Genomic DNA, 11,017 nt, shown 5'->3' with positions numbered 1-11,017 from the left:
CGTCTCCCCATCACGGTCCAGACAGTGACTCCGAGTTCCTCAGGGACGGAGACTCTGGCGGTGTTTGTTAGAAAGGCAGGTTTCCCCTCCCCGCCCCACACAGATTCAGGAGGTTTGGGTGGCTGCCAGGAAATCCCTGTTTTCTAACCATGCGCTCAGGGGATTTCAGCGGGTCTAGGAATATGCAGTGGGTCAGCTTTTCAGCTTTTCTAGGGATCTGCCGATTCCTCTGCACCTGGGTGGGGTGAGCAGTTTGCTCCCTGGATCTCAGAGGTGAGCCACAGGGCGAGGGCACGGAGGCCAGGACACTTTGCATAACAAAGTCACCTCATTTCCTGGTGATCCGGAGAGGAGCCTGAGGCTCAGAGGGATGGGCCACTGTCACACTTCCCTTGAGGTTGCGAAGGACAGTGTCTCCACTAATAACCGGGCGTCAGTGGCTGCGTGGCCCATGCGTCTTCCTCTGGGAAGCAGAGGGCGAGACAGGAAGGGAAATAAAAACGATGTGTTCCCGGGGTGGCAGCAGGGCTTGGGGGGCTGCTGTGGCCAGGCGACCATCCCAGCGGCAGGGACAGCTTTGGGACTCTCATACCCTTGGGGAGGGAAAGGCCTGTTGCATTATGTTGTGACCTGGTACTGTCCCCTCAGATGCCACCCCGTGAGCAGGGTTGGGGCCCCTTTGGTGCACAGTTTTCTAACCAATGAGGCTCCACTGTGCCCTGGAGCAGCGTTCTCCCTGCAGCTCCAGTGTAAACCAGTTGAGCCAGACACTCGCCCCCTCCATTTGGAACTTGTTCCTGGGCACCGGGGGGGTATGGCCAAACCGAGCCCCTGGGGCAGCAGGGGGAGGATGGGAGGGGCACGGGGACCAAAGGCAACAGTCTCAGCCCCAGGGGACTGATGTCCTGATCCGGAAGACAGCAGACAACCCCGATATGATCTATGGTCGGTCCACAGTGTTTCACAAAGGAAAAGTTAATGAGGCAATCTGTCCACGGGCGTCTGCTGACCAAGTGCAACCTGGCTCCTGGACGGCTGGGGCCGGGAGGGAGGGGCATCAGGTCAGAGGTCAGGCAAGGGTCCCAGACAGAGGCCTTGAGCACTGACCACTGATAAAGGAAGCGGGGCCTGGACTGATTGACTGAACCAATGTTTATCAGATGCTTATCCTGAACCAGGCCGAGCCCCGGGATGCAGTGACATAGGTAAGGAGACGCGTGTGGCCCCTGGGCCCTTGGAGACTGCGACTCCGGGGGAAGAGGGTGCTGAGCAAGAGGATGGTGGCGTGAGATGCACTCACCGCTCATCACTCACCGCTCATGGGTGGCAGGAAACGGGAGCCCGGCCCCAGGCGAGGACAGGAAGCGGAGAGGGCATTTGGCGCGGCAGGAACGGGGAAGGCCAAGAGGGGGCGACAACAAGGTCTCGGGGAAACTGAGGGTGCGAGAGCCTCAGCAATGCGTGAGGACCTCCAGGCCGGGTCTCGGAGCAGGCTGCAGGCCGTGCACGTGGGGGGTGGGGGGGGGTGCGTCAGAGGGCTCTGATTTGAACCCGGCTGGGCGCTTCCTGGGACCTCCCCTGGTTCGAGGGCAAAAGCGACACCTGTGAAACACCGAGCTCGGAGGAGACCCACGTTAGATGAGGATTACCACTGTCCGCCCTCCACGGTGCAGTTCTCTGGGAGCACGGCCGCCTGGGCTTGTTCTGGGATGCAGGCTTTATTGCCACTCGGGTCGGGAGAATGGCTGCTGTGGAAAAGATGGTTTGTTACTCCTGGCTCCCAGGAGGCGTTCCCTTCTCTCCAGAAGCCGCAGCACCCAGAGCCAGCCTCGGGCAGGCACCGGGGGCAGGGGGGGCCAGAGCGGCTGAGGGGAAAGGGTAACAGTGTTTCTCGAGGTTTCCCTGGGAAGGAACCAGGGAGGCGGGGTTAAGTAAGGGGTTTAGGATCGGGGGACTCAAATTTATCTTCAGGGGCCTCGGGGCTGCCTCTGGTTGTCCGACGCCTGGTCCTGGGGCGACTGGGGCGGGGAATATTGGCCCTCGGGTGAAAGGGCCTCGTGAGGCCCTGATGAAGGTGAGGGTGGTTGGGGTGCTGGCTTTGGACTGACTCACCTGCCCGTGAAAGGTGTGCTCGTAGGGCTGTCGTTTTGCTGCCTACGAACCAGCGAGCCCTGGGAGGGGCCGTCCCTTCCCGGTTAGGGTGAGCGGGCCTGGGCGCCGGAGCCTGGAGGATACAGAGACTATGTAGGATGGAGCTGCATGGTGACATGTCGCAGAGAGTCAGAAGGCAGGCAGCAGGGGCCACAGCGGGGCTGCGGGGGCTGCGGGGGCCGGGTAGGGGGGTCCCCAGCAGGTGCCTTTCTCCCCTGCAAGGCTATCGGAAGTGAGCTTTCGCTGCCACCCTGAGGTCTCTCCATCCGGCAGGTGAACGCTGTGCTGTCACAGGCTGACTTCAGACTCTATAAATTACAGCTTTTTTTTTTTCAGTCTGTTTGGAAAAAGTGAAATGAACAAATGAAGACAGGAGCGAAATTAAAAGATAATTGGAAGTCTATATTAGGCTTCCGTGAATGAGCGCGCGTGCCTCCAATCTGGTCTCTCCGTGAGGGCAGGATAAATGGATAACTCTTCAGTTGACTCCGGGGGCGGATAAAACAGTCAGAGACAAATGCGTGCCGTGCAGATAAACAGGCCCATCTTCGCATGATGAGCTTAGAACCCCGTGCTGCTGGTGCCTTCCCCTGGTCCCCTCAGCCCCGGTCCGCGTTTACCAAATGCCCACCCAGGCCGGTGCGAGCAGAGGCTGGGAGCAGGTGGGCACGGGCACCTGGGGGGATGAGGTGTGTGTGTAGAGAGGGGGTGGGGATGGCAGGGAGGGAGGCTCACACATGCACACACACGATTCCCATGTGTATACATACATGCACACACATGCAAACACAGATACACATGTGCATGGATGTGCACACACACACCTGTGGGACAGAGTGGACCTTTGAACCCTGAAGCGTCGGCAATAAGCAGACACTGGTCTGACCTACGGGAAGAGTAAGGCCTGGGGAGTTTGTCTAGCCGGGACTCGCTGAGTCGCAGGGGACGTCACTGGGTCTGTGGGGTGGAGGAGGAGTCAGGAATGAAATCTCCCTGGCCCGCGGGACAGTTAGTAACTATTCGGTAGTGGCGGTGGCACATGAGTACGTGGGGCTTTATCAGGCACAGTGTCCCGAGGCTGTGTCCCCAGCTAGGTGCCCTGCCAGGTCCACCCTGGTCGTTAAAACGTTGAAATATTCCCATTCTGATTGATAGATGGCCACTGCCCCCACCCACCAGCCTGGCCACTACTCCCCTGGGCCCACTCTGGGCTCCCCACTGTGCATGAGCTAGAAGTCAGGGCTTGGTGGGCAAGGCCCCTCGAAACTCGGCACCCCTCTGCTAGGGCAGCGCCACCCCTGGCCTGGAGGTCAAATTTCAGTTATTCCCACACCTGGCTCCGCCTCCCCCTGTGCTGCTCATTGAGGGTGATGCCAGCTCAGGGCTGAGGACTCCTCCTCTGTTGGAATGTGGGGCCCAACCAGGACCCCGGTGGACCCACCATGATGGATGACACCTGCCTCGCCCACCCGTTCCAGGGCACCCCGACAGGTCTTCCACTCACGTGACTTCAACCCAGAGCTGCCATGGTTGCCACAGTAACTGTGTCAGTGGCACAGCCCTTGACCGGGTACATCGGATTCTACCGCCTGGTGAGGTTGGTGCCATCTCCCCTCTTGACTATGGAGGCAGGCTCCCAGGAGGCAAGGTGGCCTCGCTCAAAGTCCCTCCAGCGTGGGAGCGGTACACAGGCGGGGCTCGAGACCAGTCTCCCCGTTGACCTTGGACTAGGTACCTGTCCAGCTCACCCTGCTGCCTGCTGCCCACACTCCCCTCTGCAGACACTCATGGGAGGCCCACGCTGCCCTCCAAGGAGACACGTCACTGTCGTTCCTTTCCGTTCTGGGCTGAGCAGTGGCTGGGGGCAGGGGATGCCGGGAGTTTGGAGAGGGCTAGGCATCCTGCCGGCGCCGGAATGGGGGTCTGGCCCAGAGGGGGGTTTTCAAGAGCCGGGAATGCCAAGGGCATGGAGAAATGTCCTACTTACGATTTTCCCCACACAGACCATTACGACGTGGAATAATGGCCTGCAGCGCGTGCCCGTGCATTTGATGGGGAAATTGAATGTGAAACGATTCGTGGGTGCCGTTTGCGACGGCAGAGCGCATCCTGATTTCTTGCTCCTGGGGCGGAAGGAGCTGAAGCAAAGCAAGAATCCTGAGTTTTGAGTGTGCGGCATCACCCCCACCTGCATTCAAGGAGAGAGCTCTCTCAGAGGGCTCCAAGCTGACAGTAATAATAATAATAATAGTAATGGTAATAATAGTGATAATAGGAATGGTAATACTGATGACAGCAGCTGATGTTCACGGGTGCCCCTCCGTCTTGGACCCAGTGCTCTGCTCAGGCTGCACACGCCACCTCCATTAATCCTCGCACCAGCCTTGTGGGGGTGTGTGTGTGTGTGTGTGTGTGTGAAACCCATTCTACAGGTGAGGAAACTGAGGCCCAGGTTCTCCCCCAAGGCCAAGTCTGTTTGACTCCCAAGCTGTGCTCTAGAAACCCTTGCTACTTAAAGAAGCAGCACCCGGGAGCTTGTTAGCCTGCAGGGGTCTCGCCAGCCTCAAAAAATCAAAACCCTCCCGTTAACCAGATGCTCACACAAAGCGCTGCACACACCTGGGTCAGCGCCCCAACCGCCCACACACCCAAGAGTCAGTGGATTGTGTGACCTTGACCATCGTCGAGAGCATGCGTGTCCTCTCACCCTGGGTCAGAGAGAGGTCATGCTTTTGTCACTGACCCTCAGACATCTGACTTTGCACACCAACCTCAATAGATGCTTACTATTGATTCCGGTCATGAAAATATTCCCGGTGCCTCGGCTTCCTTATCTCCCGCATAGGCGGATGCCACCCACCTGCCGGGTTATTGTTGGAAACCACATTAGGATGCCCGAGGACATTCGGTGCAGACACGAATGGGGACTGATAAGGGTTCACTCAATGAGCGGATGGATTCTAGGAGAAGCCATTCTTGTTGGTGGCTGGCCGTGTGCTATGCCCTAGGCTAAGAGCTACAGAGGCCGTTTCCCACTTAAGTGAATTTTCACGACCGTGCCCAGCAGGTGAGGTTGTCCCTGTTTTAAGAGGAAGACACTGGAAGGGTTAAATCACTCGCTCCAAACCTTACAGCCGGGACATGGCAGGCCTGGGATTAAGACCAGGCAGCTCTAGGTCTAAAGACCTAGCTCGCAGCCAGCCGGGCTGCCTGCTCCCGCAGCCGCCAGCCCCGAGTGCCCTTGAGGGGGGCCGAGTGCCCCCTGCATCCGGCCCCGGAGTCCAACGGGGCCCCGTCCACGCCGCCCGTCTCTCCCCTCCACCCTCGCCTGCTGCTCCTGTAAACCCACGTCCCGTGGCCCCCCATTGTCCTCTGCGATCAGATCTAAACGCCTCGGCTGGCTCTCCAAGGTCCCTGCGGTACCCCGGCCTCATTTGTCTGTGTTCCCAGCACCCGTTCTGCTCCAGCCAAGCTCGTCTGTTTACTGTCCCCTCGTCCCTGCTGTCGCACGGGCTATTGGGCCCACGCAGGGCGCTCGTTCCCACATCTCTGCCGTTCTGTTCGCTTCCGAGAAGCCCCAGATTAAAACCGGCCGTTCTCTGCAGGGACTCGGGCCAGGGCAGGGGCTCTGCACTCCTGCCACGTCTCAGGCTCCTCGGAGGATCTGTTGGGAGTTAGGAACCCTTGCTGGACAAAAAATGCACACGCACGTAAAAGTTCATGTGCAAATCCTGGAAGTCCCCGGGCCCTCAGAGCCCCGGCTGTAAGCCCCTCAGCTTGGGGAAGTTGGATGCTGGAAGCATATGTCAGATGGGTTTTGACGTAAGAAACAGGCCAGAGGAGGGTGACGTGTTTGGATGTGTGTTCTTGGTGTCACTCCGTGTAAAAAAGGTTCCTTGGCTAGATAAGATGAGAATATACTGCTCTGTGACTTCTGAGCCTCAATTTCGTTTACTTGTGAAATGAGGCCAGCGGGACCTGCTTCTGTGTCAGTTGTCATGGCGATCGGATGAGTTAGGGGGGACGGAGGGAGGACCGGCCTGTCTATCGGCCCCCACGTCTTGTTCTCTTTTCAAGAGACTGCCAGGAGGGAGACCCTCTCCTGCCCACCCCTAGAGGACAGTGAGGCTCCAGAGGGGGGCTCGGAGCCTGGCCCGCATATGGCTGTGGCTCCCAGTGGCTGCCCCAAACCAGCAGCGGGGGAGCCGGGTGAGGGGCGAGGGTGGGCCTTGCTGGGAGAGTCCGGCTCTGACTCCTATGTCTCCCAGAGACTCCGGGGCTGGTCCTGGCTCCAGGGAGGCAGGCAGGTTTGTGTTCCACAGCTCTGAGCCTCTAAACGGAGCTAACTCAGCGCGGCCAGGGGCCTCGCTGGCCCATTAGAGCTGCTCTGGCCGATTGCAAATCAATGCCGTGGAAAGAGACAGGCGCCCAGGTGCAGAAGGTGGGGAGAGCGGCCCCAGCTGAGCTGCAGAGAGCTGAAGGAGGGAGAAGAGAGGCGGAAGGGGAGGCCGGAGGGAGAGCTTCCAGGGGAGGCGGGCCTGGGGCTCGAGGGCCTGCGCGGGCACCAGCGACCTCTGCTTAGGAGCTGGATGCAGCGCTGGTTCTGGGGATGGAGAAACACGGAGAACAAGCAGCTTGCTTGAGCACCTACTATGTGCCAGCCACTGGGCAAGGGACTCCACATGCTTTGCCACTTAATCCTCATGATAGCCCTGTGGCAGAGACCAGGCTGTGTCCTCGACTCAATCCCGGTTCAGTTCCCTCCTCTGGGCACCCAGGAAACCGGCATTTCCCAGCCCCCTGCGGTGTGAGCGTGCCTGCACCGCACGTGACAGGGTCACGTCCTAGGAAGGGCAAGCAGAGGTGACTCGAGCGGCATCTGGGACGAGGCATTGAAGGAGCAGCGTGCCGCCTTCTCCCTCACACCCCACGCCGTGGCGACTTCAGAGGCCGCAGGCCCCAGAAGGATGGGGGCCCCCCAGCCCACGTGAGAGCGAGACGATGAACTGGTGTGGAGTTAAGCCCCCGGGAGCACAGGGTTTGCTGGCTGTAGCCACCAGCATCAGCTTCCTGGGCTGGCAGAAGCCTCGTTGGCAGGGGCATCTCTCCCACTTCGCAGACGGGGGAGCCGACGGTCAGAGAGGCTCAGCTCACCCGGCTGGCAGTTCACCCAGACAGAGCGTCGGCCCCAGGCCCTCTGCCCTCCCAGTCCCAGCCCAGCCCTCCAGAAACTCCCGGGGCAGGCAGGACCCCCTCACACCAAATCCTGATGGCGCACCACAGGGGGTCCATGGGCTGCCATGGAAACACGGAGGAAAGAGCCAGAGCTGGGGGGGGAGGGAGCTTCCCGGAGCTGAGTCTTGAGGGGTTTGGCAGATGGACAGGGCAGGGAGAGGGCAGCAGATACAGAGGCCCCACCGGGCGCCGAGGCCCTCTGTGACTGGGGCGGGGGGTGGTCTTGGCGCTTGAACGCGTACAGGATGCTGAAGTGGACAAAATTGGTCTCCACCTGGGTGGGAGTGACGTGGAGACCAAATGAGCCCTGGGACTAAAACAAGACAGACTGAGATAAGAACTGAGGAAGGACTTCCCTTGATTGCAGCATCCCAAATCATGCAAGGTGCAGGGCCGCTCCGTCAGCAGTCGCCACGAACTGGGAGAAAATGAGAGAGGTGGCTGTTCCAGTTTGGAGGAGGGGAGCCTAAACTGTGCTTCCTTGTCCACGCCTCCCCTCCCCCGCAGCGTGACCCCGCTCTTCACGGCCCCCCGCGCCCCAGGAGCACCGCTCTTGTCTGAGTTCTGAGTTCCCAGCCCTCATCTCCCAAGCTCCATGGCTTCAGCACCAAGCCCAGTTCTGTGCTCTGGGCCCCGCGGTGCTACAGGAGAGGTTCTCTGCCCGATCGTTTGGTGTCACAGACCCCACCTCCGGCCGGCGATGGGTGGGCGCTGCTTGCTTTATTCTGCATCTTCAGGGGCGTTGTGTTTCCATCTTCATCACTGCCTGAGAGCCCAGGGTGGGGTGAAGGGGGTGCAGAAGAAGGACAAGACTTTCAGGGCAGAGTCCCGACTTCCTCTGTTTCCAGGCAGCCGGCTCTCTTCCCCAGCGATCAGAGTTGATCGAGGGGCCCACAGTCCAACCCCCTGGTACCACAGGTGGAGAGAAAATGGAGGAGACGCCCCCACACCCACATAAAGGGGAGTAATGTGCCAGTGCCTTCGCTTTAGGCACCAAGGGGTCAGCTCCAGGCCCCACCGGCCCACAACTGTCCTCACTCCCGCCACGTGCTGTAGGCTGCCACCCCCGTCCCACGGTCAGTTGGGGGGGATGGGAGGCTCCCTGTGTTGTTCCCCAAAAGAGAAACAGAGGCCCAAGAGGGAGCGGACCCTGCCCAAGGCCCTCCGCTCAGAGGTGGCAGAGCCGGGGTTGCTGCCTGCTAAATCCCTGGGGCCTCCACGGGAGAGGCACGATGGTTCAGGAACTTCCAGAATTATCTCCGGGCAGCATCCGTGAAGACGGGCGAGACCCTTGCCTACCAGGTGAGGTTCCTGACTGGGAAAGCGCCTGGGGCCCAGACAGAGCCCCAGGGACACCCAGCGCCTAGCGGCTGCAGTGAGGGCCTGGCGGACCCTCTCCCCGAAGCCGCCCTCCCCGCCAGAGGGTGAGCGGCAGCGGGGCAGGCTGCACGCACGGGCACTGGGATGGCGCCCGGGAAACATTTGTGGGAGGAACGAATGAACAAATGAGAACAGACAAACCTGATGTTAACAAGAGCAAGTGAATGCAGTACAGACAGAGCCTCTAATTCGTTTAAATACCGGGAGGCAAGGTGCTGGTGTAGGCGGGGCCAGCCATCAGGGTGGGCTGGAGGGTGGGGATGTCGTTGCTCAGAGATCACCGCGGAAGGGCCCTAGGGGAGAGGGAACAGGTACGCCAGGGCTCCGAGGTAGGCAGGCGCAGCTGTGCTCGGATGGAGGTAAGTGATGGTGGCTGGAGCAGGGGACTGCAGGGGACTGTGTCACGGTGACATGTGTGGACACAGGGGACTGACTGGAGCTGGCTGCTGCCTCCGAGCTCAGCAATCCATTCTTTCCTTAAGCTGTCCTCAGAGCTACAGGGACCAGTCAGTTGTGTTGAGTAGATGTCAGGTGGGGCTTGGAAACAGAAAAGGAAAGAAAGGGGAAAAAAGCTGGTGCTCGAGTGGCTGACTGATCGGAAGACTTATAGTATGCAAAATACACTGATCAATGCTTTCCTTCAAAAGTTAGGGCACCTGGGTTTGAGTCCTGGCTTCGTCAAGAAATAGCTGTGTGTTTTTGGGCAAGTGGCTCCGGTTCTCTGGGCCTCAATTTTCCCATCTGTGAAATCGGTGGGGAGTTGGAATTTCGGCCCTCTGATGCAAGACCCTGGACGTACGTCCCATCAGGGGGAATGTGCAGAGGACAGTGGGTGGAGAATTCGAGACTCTGTCGGCCTCGGGGCCCCGCCAGAGGCCTCCCTGTGGTGCCGGAGGCCACGGCAGGGTGTTCAGTCAGGGCCCCATCCTCTGCTTCCCCTCCAGCCTTGGCCTCTGCCTCTGCGCCATTCCCCTGACAAGCTGTGACTGTCCTTTGCCAGCCTGACAATTCCCCTTGGTCTTCGGGATCCAGCTCAAGCCTCGGCTCCTCCACGGACTGCAGTGAAGTATTATTGGAACAGTGAAAATCATAACACGTTTTTGTGCTTTCAACATGGGCCATGCACCGTGCTGACATGTGTGAACACAGGGGACCGGAGCTGGCTGCTGTCTCCGAGCTCAGCAACCCACTTCATTTAATCCTGAGCAGCAGCGCCCTGAGAGGTAGGTGCTGTTACTGTTCCTAGGTGGGAGAGCTGAGGCTCCGAGACATTGGCAGTGGGGGTGGGGGGTGGGGGGCGGGGGGCGGGGGCAGTGTGCTGTCACTCTGTAGTTCGAGGCTTAAACCCCAGGCTCATCCCCGTGCCCCTTGCCCGGGCACCCTACCATTGCCCTCCGCAGTTCAGAGTCAGTAGGAAGGGGGCCTCGAGCAGCCCCAGGGCGGCCTCCTGGAACCGGTTTTTCTTGTCCTGGGTCTGAGCCGGGGCAGCCACTGGGCCAAGTCTGGACGCTGAGGATTTGGAAACTGCTTTTTCAGAAGCTTCCAGCCCCAGCGTCTTCTTTTACCTCCGGGGGCGAGGCGAGGGCAAAGGGAGGCCACTCAGCGGCTGGCACCCGATGTCTGGGATGGAAGCCGAGAACGAGTGTGGACAGGGAGCAGGGAGCAGAGGGCACGGAGAGTGTGTCAGAGAACTGGACAGGGTGCTGGGCCCCCCGGTAATTGGGTGAGGGATTCTGGGTCAGGCCCTTCCTGTTCCAGCCTCAATGTTCCCACCTGTGAGATGAGCGTGTTGGGTAGGTCCTAACCAGCTCAGACACGCAGCAGTGGCCAAGGTTTGTGTGGACATTGTATGCATGCGTGTGTGTGCATGCGTGCACGTGTGTGAGTATGTGTGTGTGCTCAGAGGTGGGAGGAGCTGGGCTCTTTCTCAGTCAGGGGGTGGGCACATGAAAGAAGGGGGTGGGAAAGAGCCCCAGATGGACAATCAGGAGACCAGGTCCTTGTCCTGGCTGAGGCACTAACCAGCCATGTGGCCCTGAGACCGCTGCGCCCCTTCCCCAGGCACACAGGTCCCCATGCACGAAACAAGAACCTCAGGCCAGGTCCTCTCCAGTGTCCCTTCGGCTCTGAGTCTGATTCCGCAGAGAGTAGTTTGGGTGGTAACAGAGTGGCGGGGTGACGGTGAGTGAGCAGTGTCCCTGGGTCCTGGGCATCTGGGTATGACGCCCGGCCCTGCCTCTTGCTGGCCATG

Source organism: Phyllostomus discolor, chromosome 5 (assembly GCF_004126475.2).
Source record: "Phyllostomus discolor isolate MPI-MPIP mPhyDis1 chromosome 5, mPhyDis1.pri.v3, whole genome shotgun sequence".
NCBI classification, from domain to species: Eukaryota; Metazoa; Chordata; class Mammalia; order Chiroptera; family Phyllostomidae; genus Phyllostomus; species Phyllostomus discolor.
Note: the sequence above shows the minus strand (reverse complement) of the source record.